The sequence below is a fragment of the Crocodylus porosus genome, unplaced genomic scaffold (genome assembly GCF_001723895.1).
Source record: "Crocodylus porosus isolate Cpor-Errol unplaced genomic scaffold, CroPor_comp1, whole genome shotgun sequence".
NCBI lineage: Eukaryota > Metazoa > Chordata > Crocodylia > Crocodylidae > Crocodylus > Crocodylus porosus.
In genome coordinates this window covers 11559663-11574870 of record NW_017728948.1, presented here as the reverse complement: position 1 = coordinate 11574870, position 15208 = coordinate 11559663, and the positions used below count along the sequence as shown (strand labels likewise).

Genomic DNA, 15208 nt, shown 5'->3' with positions numbered 1-15208 from the left:
TTTTTTTTTTTTAATGTGCTAGCAAATGCATTTATGGATTGCTGCTCTTGTTTAAGGTAAAGACAGATAACCTGCATGGGATGATTTTACAGTATGTGGCTAAATTGCTTGCTTAAAATTCTTGTGTTAATTTGATGACTATTATGTGCTCCTTAAGGAACCGACAACAGCAAAATGTAGTCTAACAACAAGTTATATTCTGAGAGAAAGCAATAGAGCTGCATATAATAACTTTAGTTGCTGTGTATATTTGATGCAATATTTGTGTTTCTGGTTTTTTTTTTTCAAATATTTTTAAAATCGGCTGCTTTTCTACTTCTAATAGGGATTCAGACTGTGTCTTTAGACTATATGGTTACTAGTAATACTTTTTAAAATTTCACCTGTTGTGGCTTAAAATAATTTGACTTGGTATTTTAATAATAGCAGAGTGTTTGCTGTCTAGTTCGTGGTAGAGCAGCTACAAGGAAATCTTCCTTTCAGCCTCATTTAAAAAAAATGAGGCCTGATGGGGCAATAGTGAATGTCTAGTTTTTCAGTGCATTAAAACAAATTACAATATTTGGGTTGTCGATGGGTGATTTTAATGTATCACAGAGATTCCTTTTCTCGAGTCTAGAAAACGTAAGCAAATTTATTTAGCAGGCTGGTTGGTCCTTTGCAAGCTGTTCGGTATATCTGTTACAGTATTTTTGATCTCATCATCATATTTCTGTAGAAAAAGAGAAAAGAGTCTTCAATAAGAACAAAACTCATATTTCAGTCACGATTGCTTAGCTAGAAATCCCTCTAATTAATTGGCTGTAGTCAATATGCCAGCTTATTTAGTAAATAATAATGGAGTGAAGAAGCTAACTACTCAGAAAGTTGTGCTTAACAGAGGGAAAATAATTTTCAGGGTGTATCTGCATGTGGTTTAATTTTCTCCTCGTATTTGGCATATATGTTTATTAGTGTAAACCTTTTGTAGCTGCTGGATAAAATTAGCAGCACAAATTAACTTTGGTGATTTCAATATTAATGCTCTTTATTGATCTCCCCCGTTCCCCTCCCCGCCCTCCCAAAGCAAAATTACAGCATTGGTTTTCCTTGATCTCTATTTAAAAATGTTAGCTAAATATAATATAATTTATTGTCTGAAAGGAAACTAAGCAACAAAATCTCTTGCCTCTTTACTATCAATTCCCCATAAGAACAGTTTGTCTTAGTTTTTCAGTCTAAATATTGAACTTACATTACACACTAACAAAATCCATTTCAAAATAAATCCATGGGGGCTAAATCATTCTTTCATTTATGCTTGGTGTCAATCTGAAGTAACTGCAGTAAAGTTAATGGAGTTATTTTGCATTAACACTGGTGGAACAGAGCTCAGTTTAGCCCAGTGGAAGTGGTCTGTTGTGTTTTTTTTTCTTTTGCTTTATAGATTTGTTTAAAATCTACTATTGGTATGTATGGATGAGAAAAGACTATGTGGAGTCTGAGAGCCGTTCATGGTCCTAAATACCAGATATACTACAATATGTGGGCGTAATATTGAATTAAGGGTAATGTGATAAAGCAAATGAAAAATGTATTACACTTTTTAGTTCACTTCATTCTTCCTTTCTCTTTTTTAAATATACTGTTTAGTGGTGAAGAGAGACATTGTATCTGCCCCCTGTTCAAAATTCCTGATGCATTTATTTATTAATATCTTTATTGCTAAGAGTTTTAATTTTATTTACAATGTGAACACAGCCGTCACAGCACTTAGTTCAAAATCTCATTAAAGAGATTAGAACTTGGACTGGACAGGATAATATATTACCATATAGCTACTGAACTGTGCACTGTAGCTTTTTGAAGCCTAGTGTCAACCCGTCTCTGTCAAATAACATCTAAAGCAATTAGATAATTAGGCAAGATTGTACCCTTTGAGAGAACTTTGACATTTTCCTAAAATGTGCATTTGTATGGCTGTTAAAGATGTGAAATATGCGGGGTATTTTGAGCAACTGATAAGTGCATGGGAAGACATCAACTTCACTTATATCAAAGTAGAAGCACAGAAGGATTGATGTGCTATTTTTATTTACTGCTGTGAAAAAAACAATATTATATGTGCATTTAAAGCCACTCAGATCTGGGCTCCTGGTCTTGGTTGCCATTTTGCCTTTCCTTCCCCAGTGCTAATTTGTAATAGTAGCATTTCTTTAAGGCAACCAGGGTAGACTGGAGGCTGGCCACTTGTGAGTTGGATTCAAAAGCAATATTTAGGCCCTGGCTTCTCAGGCCAGCTGGAGCATTGATGAGGTGATACTCTTCAGCAAGTGTCAGGCTCTCAAATCCCATGGCAGCTGGCAGTAGTAGCAACATTTCAGTCTCATCTGAGGCTACCTAACCTTCTGGCCCCTGTAATTATTTATTTAATGAGAGAGTGGGGATGGAGTTGAACAGTGTAAAAGTGTCCTTAAAATTTAAGGTGAGGATAAAAATTATAGTACCGCAGACCTTTGCCCTTAGGCTCCCTGCATTCCCCACACACAGAGTGTTTACTAGCTAATTCCAGCCTGCAGAAATGAAGGTCCTGCTGTATGTGCATTGTGTCGCTATGTTCATGATTTCCTTCCTCCCCCACCACCTTAAAAACAAAGATGGCGATTCAGTCTGTCTTTTTAGTCCCCCTGGGAAAAATGTAGCAGACATTCTTTCATGTCATTCTAAAATAAACCTACTTATATTGCCAAAAGGCATATATATAACTGTATCCTCCTAACAAGATTAGAAACTCAAGGCAGCATTAAGGCACTGCAGACCTTTTGGTGGTGTAAGAGGTATATTTTCGGATGCGTTTATTTTCATTACAGAATAGTCTCATCCCGTCTTTCAGAGCGGCTCGTGTGCTAGGTGTGCTGAAGGAGCACGCGCGTGTCTGGTGGCGTGTACTGATGCACACTGTGATGCGGGCAGCATCCAGTGGAGCAAAGCTTAAGGAAGGCTCTAACTGCGCGCAAGTTGGCAGCCAAAGCTTGCTATGGCTGAGCCTATAGGTTGAACACTTTGCTTGGCATGTGTTAAACGTTTGGGGCGATAGTCTTTGGATAGTCCTGTCCCATGCTTTGGCTGGTGAAGGAAATAGAGGTACAAAGGCTTTCAACCATCCTTGACCCTCCTAATTCTACTTCTGGCCATAGACCTGCCCCCAACCCTGGTACAACTTGAACCAGCCCAGGGCTCTTCTAATTTGTGACTGTCCTTACAAATTATCTGGAGGGCAGTCTGCTTTGGCTCATCCCTGCCTGCCTGCCCCGTAATTCGGGGCCGAGGCAGGAAATGACAGACAGCTGTTAAATTAGCCTCAGCAGAAAGGACGCTCCAGCTTTTGTGCTGCCAGAGGAGTATACAGGGGCCCAAATCAAGGCTTTTGTCTCGGTGTGGGGAAGTCGTTGTGACAGTAGGCAGCAGCAGCACTAAAAGGGAGATTGCTTCTCATGGGCAGAAATATGAGGAACTTCAGACAATTCAATGGAATCACTTTGAGAAAACAACACCTCTGAGTTTTCTTTCAAGAGACAGAGCTTCTGTTCAATGAACAGGTGAACTGCTTTTGACGTGTGACATGTAGAACGCACTTGTGTCGGCTGTGCTAGAGCAGTCATTTAATTTTCAAGACGAAAATGTAGAAATTAGCTTGTCATCCCCATGTGACACAGTTTTAGTATCTTATCTTAAACTGTCATCACTTTATTTTTAGTGTCTTATTCTTATTTAGTGTCTTATACCATTTGCTAATGAGCCAGTTTGTGTCTATTAGATATAATTAGTTTGTCTGATTTTTGTGTAGTATAGAGAATTATCAGGGAAAACCCTATTTTCTTTAGAAAACCAGTAGTATAATATAAGGATATTCAATCAAGTCGAGGGAAAAGGTAGAAATTGCTCCTTTCTTCTTTTCTGATTCCTCTATTCCCCACACTCCTTTGCTCACACCTCTGCCGCACTTGGCTAGGCGAATGTTTACTCTGATGTCAGGCGTCAAGGGCAGAGGACTGTAAAATGGTTGCATTACTATGGCTCTTTGAAATAGGGGCAATTAAATGTTTGGGTACTTATGGTCTAAATTATTCTTGGAATACAATGAGATTATCAGACTTTGTGTTAAATCCGTGTTTGATTTTTTTGCAAAAAAAAACCCCTACATGTCACAAATTGCTACATCGTTTTCCTTGTTTTTATTTATTTGGTAGAAGGGTCCTCTGTGTGCCTCTACATGTTCAACTCTTCATCCTTCTCTTATCAAAAAATTCTAGCTTTTTGGGGGATCTCCCTCTAGTGTACTTGCAAGTAGAGTTTCTTTAGTCAGCCAGAAAGAGCAGGCTGGAAAATAGCACAAGAAATTCTCTTAAATTTCTTGACTGTGAGCACTGACATTTACAGTGGTTTCAGACTTGGTTGTTCTCAAAGGAAACTTTTATTTCTGTAATACATTTAGGCTTGTCTGTGTTTTACTGTTTAAAATCAGGTAACATTGGTCTTTTAATTTTACTTCTGCTTAGATATTTTGTAGCTTAAGTCATATTCTGTTAAAACAGTTATATTCACAGGTCAGTGGGTGTCTCTTGTCAGTGCCTAAATCATTTTCAGCTTGTTACATCACCGCTAGCAGAGTTATATAAATCTGGAATCAAAGTTGTTCATGCTTCCTGACTATGTCTGAAAATTCATTGCAATAGTCACTTTTTATTTTCTCCTCTTCTTTTTCTTTTTCCTTTTTTTTTTTGTGTGGTGTAGAAGTGGGGGGGGGTGATGTCAAAATATGATGAGGGAGAAATAAAATTCCTTGCTTGCTTGAGTCATAAGTTCACATTCCTGTTCACAATCCAAACTTCTCACTGTAGGAGCTACAGTAACAGTCTTCCTAAAAAGCCCTAATGTGTCTTTAAAGATTGAAATGTAATGTAGTATTTGAACAGAGTCCTGTGATGGAAAGGGAGCACATCTTCAAAGCAGGAACTCCTGGAGGGATCATGCCTAACTTTAAAGTATTGCCGCATGAAGCTCCAGGTGCCTTGCAGAAAGCTGCCCTTGCATCTAAGTGGAAGCCGGACCCCCTACCTTCTACACAAGGCTAGCTCAGATGTGGCTCCTCCCTTATGAAATTTTAGTGTCAAACATTACAAGAGATGGGTACAGAGAGACTTTCTCACCCTCTTTAGCTATCTGCGGTTGCTGAGTTCATACATCTACTAGACCAAAAAATAAAAATAAAAAATAAGGCTCGTGGTAACCCACAGATCCACTTCTCAAGGGGAGGCAATAACTAAAAATGATGCTAGGGTGTGGTCATGCACTGAGAATCACTAAAGCAGGATGCCCTCTCCGCCCTTCTCACCTTCCCCAAATGTTGTGACATTTTGTCATTCTACAGAATGTCGAAGTGGAGCACAAGTGAGCCAAAAGTTGGGGGAATCAGCAAAAATGGAGTTTCACCATGGCATATGCTCTCCCATTAGGTTGGGCTGATCCACAGGTGGGTTTTCAGAAAGTGACTGCTGCCTGAAGTGGTTCATTGTTCTGTGCGTTCTTTGATGCACAATAGTCAAAGGTGCAATTGAAACTTCACTTTACCCAGGCAAAGTTTCCTTTGGTTTCGGTGGGAGTTTTGCCTGAAGGTGGTCTTTCACAATTGACCCACATGCTGTAATCTGAATGTTACAAGCTTACCTTTGTCTTTTTGCCCATTCACAGAGCAAGAGTCTCAGCTGGAAAAAAAAAAAGTGTGTTGTCATAAACTGCAATGTTTAGCACTTAATCAGAACTCCCAAATGAGCCGAGTTTCAGTAGATGGTCACAGACCGTCTCTGCCCTTTTTGGTATGTAGTTTTAGCCTTTGCAGAGTCATGTAGAAGAAAACTGTTTTGCAGAGATAACCACAAGCCAGGCACTGACCTCCTTAACTGATATTTAAGTGCTTTATTCTCTTTAATGTGTTGCACCAGATACGTTAAACTGTTTATATTCAACCAGATAATGAGCATTTTCACATTTGTGGTGTACCAAACATCTTAATATGCTTGTAATACTTCACTGAATAGCGTTAATGTGTATCGTAGCTGTTTGGTGTTGAAAGAATCGAGAGAAATAACCTCACTGGTTGACAACGGTTTTATGTTGCATGTGTGTGTTTGACGTGAATTGGCCAGCTGCATCACTCTCTGTGTTACCAACATGTTTTCTGGACAAGACATACAACTAAGATCCTGACCAAAGATCTCAAGGCATTTCTGGTTTCCCCAGTCCTGGCTAAATTTTAATCTTTCTGTCTAAAATTAGCTCCTAAAGCAATCTTTCAAAATCATGTCCAAAAGTTGCTGCGTTTCAGTGATGTGTGAAATAATCATGGGTGTATCAATTTGTTTGTCCTGTCCAAAGGAATCCTCAGGATGAAAAGTGCTGATCTTTGGATAGTATCATGGCATTAACACTTTTTCATAGTTGTTTTCATTTTAAAAAAATCATTCGTTGTCAAAATATGTCTGTAAAATCTGTGTAGAATACTGAGATCTTCAGTGACTTCAGCATAAAGGGCCACTTTCTCCCCCCTGTGCACATGCATAATTAATATTACTGTAACTTTGCTTAGTGTTTCCATCAGGGGACTCTCATTGATTCTCCAGCCCCCTTGGGGGCTTTTCAGTTTTGCAGCTTATGTCAGCGTGTTGAATTTTGGGATGGGGACTCCATTTAGAGTCCTCTCCTGTTCTTCTCCTGCTGCTTAAATGGCTTCTTAAGCCTACCCTTGCTGAGCTTCTTGGTCAGCAGTTTAGCCACCAAAGCACTGCTGCTGCTTGGCTGGTTCCGTCTTTGAACTTGAGGTCACCAGACAGCTGATTTTATTATAAGTAAAAGCAACATCTAAGAAAATAACCTTTTATCTGTGAGAAGCAGAATGTATTTCAGACTCAACTGTCTAGATAAAAAAATGTGCCGTTTTTTAAATGGTTTGGGGGAGGGAGGGTCACAATAGAGCCTCTATTGTGCTGTCAGCTCTGTGAGTACAGGAAATCACAAATTAGTTACGACGAGAATATTGCAGGGGAGTTTTTAGTTTACTTAATTCCCAGAGTATCTTCAGGTTTTTTTAAACTGTTTTGCAATAGTTTGCTTTTTGATCTTGGTAGAGCATGTTTATCTTTGCTTGTTCTACAGCCAGGCTTTCTTGCAGAAATCTTTGTGCCAGGGGTACAGGCTTAAGACCCTTCTATCCAGACAGTTTCCCTTTCAACCCCAAATACTGTCTTGACTTCAAAAGCAGCCAAGCACATTCACACACATTTAAATATCAGTTAAGGAGGTCAGTGCCTGGCTTGTGGTTATCTGATGCAGCCATCCAGGATGTAATTCTAGTTCCTACCTCTGTGTATGCTGTAGAGAGAGCAGCATTACAAGCAGCATTACAGGTTGGTCAGTGTGGGTAGGAACAGACATGCAAAACGCCTGAGCCTGAATTGATTCAGTCCTTGTAGGTTAGTCTAACCTGGATAGGCTGAACCAATTAGTAACTGCATAGACATCCCAGACATGCAGGCACATTGCCTGCAGTGGCTCAGGCTAGAAGCTAGGGGGGGCTAAAGCAGCCATCCCACCCATTCCACAGCACTGAGCTGAGGTCGGTGGGTGTGGTCAGACCCAGGCAGGATGCTCTAATTAGCCCAGCAGGGAATTGATAACAGTATTTATCATGCCCTAACTCAGTGTTTATCACCCCATTAAGAAAACAATAGAGGGACATTACCAGCTACCTGTTGATTCTACCTGTTGATTCAGCACAGACTGTAGCCAGCATGTGGTCTCCTAGCTAATACACAGACACCTCCTCAGCAAGGCAGAGGGGAGGAGGGAATTCCTGCTTAGCAGGGAGTGGTGAGGGGCAGGGAGGGAGCCACCTTTAATCACTGCCAGAGCTCCAGCCAGGGAGCAGAGGGGAGAGACCAGCCCTGCTGTGGAGCAGAGAGCCCAGCCTGCCCAGGAGAGCATGCCAGGATGCTGGGGGAGCCTGGTTTATCTTAAATCAGCAAGGGGTCTGGGACAGACATTGAATAAACCAGTTTGAGCCAAATCAGTGAAGTCTGATACTACATTCAACCAGGTTTATTTCAAACCGGTTTCATCCATTTTCAAACTGGTTTATGTGCACTGAACATTTGTTCTGTTATGGGTTTAAACCAGTTTCTGATCACTTAAACTGGCTTATGTATAATGCCTGTCCCTATCCCATGAGATACTGCAGAGCAGTCCTTTTCTGCAAACTCTGACTCCGCCCCTTCAAGGTTCTGCGTCACTCTGCTCCCTTTGCAATCATTGGGAACTGGAGCTGGCAACTCACCGGATGCAAAACACTGAACCAAAGATGACTTGGGTGTTACTCTGTTGACCAAGTGACTCCATCGTACCAGAGATGAATTAAGCCCCTACCTGTGGACAGGGAAATGCACCCTATCATTCATGTACAGAATTTAGCATGATACAGATATAGACTATACTGGCTTTCTTTATAAACCAGCAATGTAAATATTGCAGTGTATTTTAAATGGGCAACTATAATGAATTAATGCCTAAACACTGCAAACTTTGTAATGCTTCACATTCAGCTTAATAACTTTGTTAATGCCATCTCCCTTGGCCTGCTTTTAAGTCTCTTAATATTTCTTTTTCTGAACATGCTGAGCTGTATAGCTTTGCTAGAAAAAGTAGTGTTTTGTTTGTTGGAGCAGGAAAATAATCTCTCTCTTGCAGAAGATTGCAAGCAGAAAAGCAGAAGAGATCAAAGTTTGCTTTTGCCTTTGTTGCAGAAAGTTATTGTAACTAGGGTCAAGATTTTACAATGTTTTTCAAGCATAGTAAAGCTATGCATATGCTTTGGGTCTGTTAGGATGAAAAAATTGCTTTGCAGAAATGAGACTGGAAAGTTTGCCTGCTTGAGTTCTGTATTAATTGTACACTTGAAAATGTTTCCAAATAAAATATTAAGCCTTAGTTATTCTACTGAAAGCAGCGAGTAGCCCTAAAATATCAAAGATGTCTTTGATTCTGCATAGACATCATGAGAAGATTGGCCTGGGAATAAAGCCTTGTCTGCATGAGAAAGTTTCACAGATTACACTAAAGGACATGGGTTTAAACCAATTTAATTGAACTGGGACATGGTTTTAAACCAATTTAGTTGAACTGGCACAGCCCCCTGCACGGGTTCTCTTATTGCAGTTTGGTTTACACTTCTTTTGCTTGACTTAAATTGTTTAAGAATCAGCTGCAACTTTCACATGAAGACAAGGCCTAAGTTGATGACTTCTTTACTGAATAACTTACGTTTCCCTTCCTCCTTTCAACCAGAATAGGCCCTATGCTACACCAGGGCACAGGATACTGAAGCTGCTTCCCTCCATAAGTGGAGCAGCTGATGCTAGATTTTCTTGGATGCAGTACAGAGGGGGCTGCTGAGACTGTTCTTCAGTGGGCTTCAGGGCTCTGGAATTACCTCCCACACCTCTGGTTTGAATACACTGACTTTCAAAGTGTGCTGCATGTCTCTTTTTGCCCAGCTGTTGATAAGAGTGGAGGGAAACAGGGGTGTTGGTGCATGTTAGTGTGACATTGGACAGAGACTCAAGCATCCTGGGTTGTATTCCCAGCTCAGCTAGTAGTGTGCAGAACAACGTTGGGTCACTTACTTCTCCTCATTTTGTCTCAGTTTTCCTATCTGCCAAATGGGACACTGATACTGACCCCATTTTGTGAAGCACAGTGTGATCTATTGATGAAAAGTGTTATATGAAGGCTAGATGGTATCATCATCATCATCATTTGCATTTAGAACTGCTGCTTTGTAGAGCTTATTGTCATATGTATCTGATTTTCTAATTTATGTAATTGCCAGGGCTTTCAGAGTTTGTGTATGGATGTTTTCTACTCTGAATTGAATTAAAATAGAGAACATGAAAAGAATCCAGTCTGACCTAATAGTTGTGTCCCAGACAAATCATTCTTCTGTAATTATGGGGGAGAGACTCAATCCAAAAATGGCTTTCCACTGCTATAGTGCTCCCTCTTTAGGTCTGTATGTTCAGACAAGGAGGTCTTACTGTATCAGTTAGCTTAACAAGACTAACAGGCAAAGTATCCAGCAAACAAATGGTGCAATGATTAGCCTGCAAGTCATCCGCAATACATTGAAATCCATCATTACCAATATTGAAATACAGTGTTTTGCTAGCACTGAGTACTCTTGATCCTGATGAGATTCAGATATTTGAACTGGAAACATGATTGCAAGCTATTTTTACTCAACAGTTGAACTCTGGAAAGGGAAGAGTAGAGGAGGATTTCTTGCAGTATGAGTTTGCACCTTGAATGACCAGTAAAGACTTTGAGATGAGAGATGAGTGAAGATGGCTACTGTATGAGAACCAGATGGAAAATGGTGAGAGAAGCAGCTTCTGTTGAAAACGGAAAGGGGGATTTTTGTGAATTTTATTTTAGGGTTTTCCCTAACCCACACAGCTGTTGTATCTGGCTTCCTCCTGTGCTTCACTTCCTGAAGTGGGGCCTATGCAGGAATCACACCCATAGCAGGCACAATTCCCTCTCATTAATTGCATGACAGAATCCAGGGCAAAATGCAAGGCTTCCCGCAGGAGCCTTTTGTCACCATCTGTATCACGTCTATGTTACAGCACAAAGTCTGGTAGTCCAAATCAAGAAGGAAGTTCCCTTTAGAGTATGAGTCCTACTCAAGATTGTCCAGTATGTGGTTTTATACATAGTCCAATCATTTGGTAGCCAGGTTTCTAGCTTTTTGTGATTTTGTGGACTGCAGTAATGTTTTGTGATAATGGGGGTTGAAACCCAGCCGATTCATTTCAGTCTTCTTCGGCAATCCAAGATGATTGTCTTATCTGTGTGTCCGAAGATGGCTGATGAGGCCTATCTGGAATCGACAGACTCTGCTGCAGCTCGGAGATGTCTTTCTGTGTGGGGCGGGTGGCGCTGGGCTTTTGATTCGGTCCACAACATGTTGTTTCTGCCACTCCCGCTTTTCCATCTCCTGTTGTTGTCATGAAGTTTCAAAAATACTGAGATTCCTGCAGTGTACTCTTCCTTCCTTTGGAGCATTCCTGGGTGATAGTCTCCCATGAGTTGAGATTGATGTTGGTTATCCTTTTCTCTAGGATGCTAGAGGGAAATGGTTCATGTCCTATATCAGGTCTTCTGTTCAGACCTAATGATGAAAATACATGGTGACAACTGGAGAGTGCAGAACAGTTAGATTCTCATTAGGCTAACATATTCAAACTGAAGGTGTTTCTGTTTGGCTCTGGACATGGGCCGGTAGAAAATGAGAATTTCCATACTATCTTTTCTATGGGATGATGCCCCAATTCTGCCCAACATTCTTTTACTTATATAAATCAACTCTGTTTTCCATAGCTTGGGAGAATTATTGCTAAATATGCAATTGCTGAAATTTGCCATCATAGTCATTGAACTGTTAATGCTGTTTTTTACTTCTTTATTGTGTGCTACATATATTTAAGTATATGCAATCTTTACCTCTAGGTCACTAGTTCAGATCCTATCCAACCTGATGCTGAGTGAAAAATCAATATAATCTGCTAATTGTTTGAAGTAGTGTGGTGACATGAATTGGTTAGCAGATAGGTGTCTTTCCAAGACTATTCCCTTGTTGACGGTCTCTGGGAAGAGGTAGGAAGCAGATGACCAGCTACCCATCTATGTCCCTGCTAGGAGCATAGGAAAGCAGGGCTGGAAGGGAGCTCATGGCTAGGGACAGACGTTATACATAAACTGGTTTAAGTGATCAGAAGCTGGTTTAAACCTGTAACAGAACAGAAATTCAGTTCACATAAACCATTTTGAAAATGGCTGAAACTGGTTAGCGAGAAACTTGGTTGAATGTAGTCTCAGGCCTAACTGATTTGCGTTAAACCAGTTTATGCAATGTCTGTCCCAGACCCATGTGGTAATCTAGTCCAGTCCCCTGTTCAAGACAGAGTCATCTCTGAATAAAAAACATTGGTTTTTTTTTTTTCATTTCATATCACTAAAGTCTGCCTTAATGAACTATAAATCTTAGGCCCTGGTTCTGCAAAGTCTTAATCACACATTTAACTTTTCACTTACAAACTGTCCTGTTCACTTCAGCAGGACTGCTCAGAATATGCAGAGTTAAGCTGGCGTGTAGGTTTTTTCATGGACAGCAGTTTGCTTGTTTTACAGAGAGAGCAGTGTACTACCTCATGCCAGTAGTTTGCACAAAGATGGGAACAAGTAATATTGATGGGGCTCCCTTCCAAAACAAATTGCCACTTTTCAGCTCCTATGAAGCCCTCATAGAAGTTGATGATTTGATTATTGGCTTATCCTTACAGTCCAAATTTGAAGGACAAAACCCCTCACAGTGAATTTCAGACATGTAATGTTGTGAATCAACCATATGTATCAGTTACTTGGGACCGGATCCAAAGTCCACTGAAGTCAGTAAAAAGACCCTTAGGCTAGAGACAGACATTCAAAAAGCCTGATCCTGAATTGGTTCAATCTTTACAGGTTAGTCTAACCTAGCTAGGCTGAATCACTTTGTAACTGCACAGACATCCCAGAAATACAGGCACATGCCTGCAGTTGTTGAGGCTAGAATCTAGGAGCTGGTAAAGCAACTCTCCCTTCCCTGGCACATGGCTGAGCTGGGGGGTGGGGAAGGGAAGGGAAGGCGGGGCGAGTGTGGCCAGGCCCTGGCAGGATTAGGCAGGGGTTTCCCCCCCCTTGATAACAGAGTGTTTATCACCCCATCAGAAAACAAGCAGCCTCTCTCAGTAGTTCAAACTCTTCTTAAACAAAGAAGTAACGGAGGGACATTACCAGCTGAGCTGTTGCTTAGCTCCAGAAAGCCCTAAACTGACACTGCTGTCTGCCACAGCATGAACCATAGCCAGCATGTCGTCTGCTAGCTAAAGCTGAGGTGTCTGTGTAACACAGAGGGGATGGGGGATCCCTGCTTAGCAGAGAGTGGTGAGGGGAGGTGGAGAGCAGGAGGAAGCCAGGCAGATGCTGCTGTGCCTGAAAGTCTCTGCTGGAGCTGCAGTGAGGAAACAGAGGGGAGGGGCCAGCCCTGCTATGGAGCAGAGTGCCCCACCCAGCTCAGAGCATGCTGGGATTCTGGGGGTGTCTGATTTATCTTAAACCAGGAAGGGGTCTGGGACAGCCATTGCATAAACCGGTTTGACCCAAACCAGTTAAGTCCGACACTACATTCAGCCAGGTTTATCTCAAAAAGGTTTCAGTCATTTTCAAACTGGTTTATGTGCACTGAACATCTGTTCTGTTACAGGGTTAAACCAGTTTCTGATCACTTAAATCGGTTTATGTGTAACGTCTGTCCCTAGCCCTAATGACTTCACTGATCTTTGAATCAGGCTTCTGAATCCTAGAGCATATAAGGTTTTTTGTTCTGTTTTTGTTTTGTTTTTGCATTCAAAGACAAAATCTTTCCATGAAAATAGTTTTAAAAGGTGGGCGGGGGTGGGAAAGGAAAACTTAGAAACTTCAGAGCTAAAAATTACAATGGAACAGCATTCAGAATTTACTAGAGGGAAAATATCATTTGTGAACCCCCTGATAGTTCAAGAAGCTTGCATTTTGGGGTAAGACTCTGCTGATGAATTATTGGCCTTCATAGATGCCACGAGGGCTATTAAAAGAACGCACTTTATATAAAACTTGTATTCTAATATGTCACCTCTAAGTATAATATGTGTGAATGTGGGCATAGACATTATCTACATATTTATCTATCCATTTGGATGTGATTTAGTAACTGCCTTTGGATTACTACTGGCATTTGGTGTTTTCTCACATTTAATGTTCATGAAGAACGCAGGCATAAAAGTAAAATAAAAATGCAGCAAAATGCATTACTGGTAGAAGTTGGGAAATCCCAGTTGCTAAATCCACGACTAATTTTCCTTCAGTTGTCAACCTAATTTCTTTTAATATGCTTTCTAGAACTAAATAGAAAGAAAAGCAGTTACTATGCTATTTACTTGATAAAAGAAATTAAGAGAGCATTAAAACACAGAAAGTTAATGTCCTGACTTTAGCTTATGTTAATTTGTAATATGTGTTTTATGGAACCTTTTACTTTGTGTTTTTATTTATTTATTTATTTAGACTTTAAAGACCAAACACTTGAAACTTTTTGCTGTTATGGGGTATAAAAGTCAAGGCTAGCCTGAAATTTGTGACTTGGAGATCTTTGGCAGTCATTTTTGTTTAACATTTCTTAATTTTTATTGTTCAAAATACCTGTAGTAATTCTGTATACACTGTGCTATGCTTATAAATGATGGGTGAACTTTTAGAATACCATTTTCCCATGTAAGATGGCAAGTGGTGGTATTTTTTTTCACCGGTACTCGAGATGAAAATATTCATCCATCTACATAAATTAAGTTGCATCTTAATATATAAATATTAATGTATATATTTCTACAAATCTCCCTTTTTTACCTTTCCTTTTCTAATACAGAAGAGCTAGTCAGGCCAGATTCTATTTCATTTAACATGTGCCTCAGCGGATTTAGGTGCCTAAATGCAGTCCTCTTTCACCCTGTTTTGAGGTCCTGATGATCCATTAATGCCTCTTCTTTTGTCACTCATTCTTACCTTAGCCTTTAGACTAAGGCACAAAAAATCTGCAAGGAGCAAAAGAAATCATACAGTTTTTGAGATTTGAGCAGGGTGGAATTAAATTGCATTAAAGGGTCTAAATTATACTTATGCATAGAATTATCTTGATGAGTAGAACAGGATCTGGCCCATAGCTTTTATGTATTTCAAGTCTGTCATTTAATATTTTTAGCTGACTCACCAGTGTGCCTTATTTTGTCGTGCACACTCACATTGAGAACCATCCTCCTCCACAAGTACTCCTGTTGGCTGACTGCAAATTAAGATGCTAGTTGAGATGAATAAGGACAAACTAAGGTCTTGAGTGAAATTAAAAAAAAAATCTTAATAAGTGGCGCATGCAGGATCTGATATTTTGGGGGCACCTGTCGGGGAAAACCGAAGGATCGGGCCCCAAGGTCACGGTGGGCCGGGGTGGCAGTTAGATACGGACAGGTGGGATTAGCGGCGTAGAGTCTGG

At 40.4% G+C, this 15208-nt stretch overlaps 1 protein-coding gene across 8 annotated transcripts in view; it reads left to right on the top strand.

Annotated features, from left to right (window-relative positions):
- The window catches only part of CTBP1 (C-terminal binding protein 1), a 300829-nt gene that overhangs the window by 201480 nt on the left and 84141 nt on the right, over positions 1-15208 (top strand). The gene's annotated exons all lie outside the window — the stretch shown is intronic.